Below are 5000 nucleotides of genomic sequence, written 5' to 3'. Positions count from 1 at the left end.
TATGAACACACACATAGACAGTCTTATCGATCTGCCACAAAACCCCCTGTTAGTCTAACTGGTCTGTCTGCTACACTCTACTGACACGTTGGTCCTTCCTGTTTGGCCCTGTCCGGGATACTGTCCGTATCATCGGATGGGCCACAGTGTCTCCTGACCCCTCCTGTCTCAGCCTCCAGTATTTATGCTGCAGTAGTTTATGTGTCGGGGAGCTAGGGCCAGTCTGTTATATCTGGAGTACTTCTCCTGTCTTATCCGGTGTCCTGTGTGAATTTAAGTATGCTCCCTCTAATCCTCTCTCTCTTTCTCTCTTCTCTCGGAGGACCTGAGCCCTAGGACCATGCCTCAGGACTACCTGGCCTGATGACTCCTTGCTGTCCCCAGTCCACCTGGCTGTGCTGCTGCTCCAGTTTCAACTGTTCTGCCTGCGGCTATGGAACCCTGACCTGTTCACCGGACGTGCTACCTGTCCCAGACCTGCTGTTTTCAACTCTCTAGAGACAGCAGGAGTGGTAAAGATACTCTTAATGATCGGCTATGAAAAGCCAACTGACATTTACTCCTGAGGTGCTGACTTGCTGCACCCTCGACAACTACTGTGATTATTATTATTTGACCATGCTGGTCATTTATGAACATTTGAACATCTTGGCCATGTTCTGTTATAATCTCCACCCGGCACAGCCAGAAGAGGACTGGCCACGCCTCATAGCCTGGTTCCTCTCTAGGTTTCTTCCTAGGTTCTGGCCTTTCTAGGGAGTTTTTCCTAGCCACCGTGCTTCTACACCTGCATTGCTTGCTGTTTGGGGTTTTAGGCTGGGTTTCTGTACAGCACTTTGAGATATCAGCTGATGTAAGAAGGGCTTTATAAATACATTTGATTTGGTCAGTCTGCTACTCTCTCTACTGACATGTTGGTCAGTCTGCTACTCTCTCTACTGACACGTTGGTCAGTCTGCTACTCTCTCTACTGACACGTTAGTCTAACTGGTCAGTCTGCTACTCTCTCTACTGACATGTTGGTCAGTCTGCTACTCTCTCTACTGACACATTGGTCAGTCTGCTACTCTCTCTACTGACACATTGGTCAGTCTGCTACTCTCTCTACTGACACATTGGTCAGTCTGCTACTCTCTCTACTGACACGTTGGTCAGTCTTCTACTCTCTCTACTGACACGTTGGTCAGTCTGCTACTCTCTCTGCTGACACGTTGGTCAGTCTGCTACTCTCTCTACTGACACGTTGGTCAGTCTGCTACTCTCTCTACTGACATGTTAGTCTAACTGGTCAGTCTGCTACTCTCTCTACTGACATGTTGGTCAGTCTGCTACTCTCTCTACTGACACGTTGGTCAGTCTGCTACTCTCTCTACTGACACGTTGGTCAGTCTGCTACTCTCTCTACTGACACGTTAGTCAGTCTGCTACTCTCTCTACTGACACGTTGGTCAGTCTGCTACTCTCTCTACTGACACGTTGGTCAGTCTGCTACTCTCTCTACTGACACGTTGGTCAGTCTGCTACTCTCTCTACTGACACATTGGTCAGTCTGCTACTCTCTCTACTGACACGTTGGTCAGTCTTCTACTCTCTCTACTGACACGTTGGTCAGTCTGCTACTCTCTCTACTGACACATTGGTCAGTCTGCTACTCTCTCTACTGACACGTTGGTCAGTCTGCTACTCTCTCTACTGACACGTTGGTCAGTCTGCTTCTCTCTCTACTGACACGTTGGTCAGTCTGCTACTCTCTCTACTGACACGTTGGTCAGTCTGCTACTCTCTCTACTGACACGTTGGTCAGTCTGCTACTCTCTCTACTGACACGTTGGTCAGTCTGCTACTCTCTCTACTGATACATTGTTCAGTCTGCTACTCTCTATACTGACACGTTGGTCAGTCTGCTACTCTCTCTACTGACACGTTGGTCAGTCTGCTACTCTTTCTACTGACATGTTAGTCTAACTGGTCAGTCTGCTACTCTCTCTACTGACACGTTGGTCAGTCTGCTACTCTCTCTAATGACACGTTGGTCAGCCTGCTACTCTCTCTACTGACACGTTGGTCAGTCTGCTACTCTCTCTACTGACACGTTAGTCAAACTGGTAAGTCTGCTACTCTCTCTACTGACACGTTGGTCAGTCTGCTACTCTCTCTACTGACACGTTGGTCAGTCTGCTACTCTCTCTACTGACACGTTGGTCAGTCTGCTACTCTCTCTACTGACACGTTGGTCAGTCTGCTACTCTCTCTACTGACACGTTGGTCAGTCTGCTACTCTCTCTACTGACACGTTGGTCAGTCTGCTTCTCTCTCTACTGACACGTTGGTCAGTCTGCTACTCTCTCTACTGACACATTGGTCAGTCTGCTACTCTCTCTACTGACACGTTGGTCAGTCTGCTACTCTCTCTACTGACACGTTGGTCAGTCTGCTACTCTCTCTACTGATACATTGTTCAGTCTGCTACTCTCTCTACTGAAACGTTGGTCAGTCTGCTACTCTCTCTACTGACACGTTGGTCAGTCTGCTACTCTTTCTACTGACATGTTAGTCTAACTGGTCAGTCTGCTACTCTCTCTACTGACACGTTGGTCAGTCTGCTACTCTCTCTACTGACACGTTGGTCAGCCTGCTACTCTCTCTACTGACACGTTGGTCAGTCTGCTACTCTCTCTACTGACACGTTAGTCAAACTGGTAAGTCTGCTACTCTCTCTACTGACACGTTGGTCAGTCTGCTACTCTCTCTACTGACACGTTGGTCAGTCTGCTACTCTCTCTACTGATACATTGTTCAGTCTGCTACTCTCTCTACTGACACGTTGGTCAGTCTGCTACTCTCTCTACTGACACGTTGGTCAGTCTGCTACTCTTTCTACTGACACGTTAGTCTAACTGGTCAGTCTGCTACTCTCTCTACTGACACGTTGGTCAGTCTGCTACTCTCTCTACTGACACGTTGGTCAGTCTGCTACTCTTTCTACTGACACGTTAGTCTAACTGGTCAGTCTGCTACTCTCTCTACTGACACGTTGGTCAGTCTGCTACTCTCTCTAATGACACGTTGGTCAGTCTGCTATTCTCTCTACTGACACGTTAGTCAAACTGGTTAGTCTGCTACTCTCTCTACTGACACGTTGGTCAGTCTGCTACTCTCTCTACTGAGACGTTGCTCAGGCTGCTACTCTCTCTACTGACACGTGGGTCAGTCTGCTACTCTCTCTACTGACACGTTGGTCAGTCTGCTACTCTCTCTACTGACACGTTGGTCAGTCTGCTACTCTCTCTCCTGACATGTTTCTCAGTCTGCTACTCTCTCTACTGACACGTTAGTCTAACTGGTCAGTCTGCTACTCTCTCTACTGACATGTTGGTCAGTCTGCTACTCTCTCTACTGACATGTTGGTCAGTCTGCTACTCTCTCTACTGACATGTTGGTCAGTCTGCTACTCTCTCTACTGACATGTTGGTCAGTCTGCTACTCTCTCTACTGAGACGTTGCTCAGTCTGCCTCTCTCTCTACTGACACGTTAGTCTAACTGGTCAGTCTGCTACTCTCTCTACTGACATGTTGGTCAGTCTGCTACTCTCTCTACTGACACGTTGGTCAGTCTGCTACTCTCTCTACTGACACGTTGGTCAGTCTGCTTCTCTCTCTACTGACACGTTGGTCAGTCTGCCACTCTCTCTACTGACACGTTGGTCAGTCTGCTACTCTCTACTGACACGTTGGTCAGTCTGCTACTCTCTCTACTGACACGTTGGTCAGTCTGCTACTCTCTCTACTGACACGTTAGTCTAACTGGTCAGTCTGCTTCTCTCTCTACTGACACGTTGGTCAGTCTGCTACTCTCTCTACTGACACGTTGGTCAGTCTGCTACTCTCTCTACTGACATGTTGGTCAGTCTGCTACTCTCTCTACTGACACGTTGGTCAGTCTGCTACTCTCTCTACTGACACGTTGGTCAGTCTGCTACTCTCTCTACTGACACATTGGTCAGTCTGCTACTCTCTCTACTGACACATTGGTCAGTCTGCTTCTCTCTACTGACACGTTAGTCAGTCTGCTACTCTCTCTACTGACACGTTGGTCAGTCTGCTACTCTCTCTACTGACACGTTGGCCAGTCTGCTACTCTCTCTACTGACACGTTGGTCAGTCTGCTACTCTCTCTACTGACACGTTGGTCAGTCTGCTTCTCTCTCTACTGACACATTGGTCAGTCTGCTTCTCTCTACTGACACGTTAGTCAGTCTGCTACTCTCTCTACTGACACGTTGGTCAGTCTGCTACTCTCTCTACTGACACGTTGGTCAGTCTGCTTCTCTCTCTACTGATACATTGGTCAGTCTGCTTCTCTCTCTACTGACATGTTGGTCAGTCTGCTTCTCTCTCTACTGATACATTGGTCAGTCTGCTACTCTCTCTACTGACAAGTTGGTCAGTCTGCTACTCTCTCTACTGACACGTTGGTCAGTCTGCTACTCTCTCTACTGACACGTTGGTCAGTCTGCTACTCTCTCTACTGACAAGTTGGTCAGTCTGCTACTCTCTCTACTGACACGTTGGTCAGTCTTCTACTCTCTCTACTGACACGTGGGTCAGTCTGCTACTCTCTCTACTGACACGTTGGTCAGTCTGCTACTCTCTCTACTGACACGTTGGTCAGTCTGCTACTCTCTCTCCTGACATGTTTCTCAGTCTGCTACTCTCTCTACTGACACGTTAGTCTAACTGGTCAGTCTGCTACTCTCTCTACTGACATGTTGGTCAGTCTGCTACTCTCTCTACTGACATGTTGGTCAGTCTGCTACTCTCTCTACTGACATGTTGGTCAGTCTGCTACTCTCTCTACTGACATGTTGGTCAGTCTGCTACTCTCTCTACTGAGACGTTGCTCAGTCTGCCTCTCTCTCTACTGACACGTTAGTCTAACTGGTCAGTCTGCTACTCTCTCTACTGACATGTTGGTCAGTCTGCTACTCTCTCTACTGACA

General features: G+C 48.4%; 1 protein-coding gene across 2 annotated transcripts in view; it reads right to left on the bottom strand.

The window, feature by feature from the left end:
- LOC139390916 (midline 2) overlaps window positions 1-5000 on the bottom strand; it is a 208970-nt gene that overhangs the window by 65373 nt on the left and 138597 nt on the right. The gene's annotated exons all lie outside the window — the stretch shown is intronic.

Source organism: Oncorhynchus clarkii, chromosome 31 (genome assembly GCF_045791955.1).
Source record: "Oncorhynchus clarkii lewisi isolate Uvic-CL-2024 chromosome 31, UVic_Ocla_1.0, whole genome shotgun sequence".
Classification (NCBI taxonomy): Eukaryota; Metazoa; Chordata; class Actinopteri; order Salmoniformes; family Salmonidae; genus Oncorhynchus; species Oncorhynchus clarkii.
This window is presented reverse-complemented; position numbering and strand designations above follow the sequence as displayed.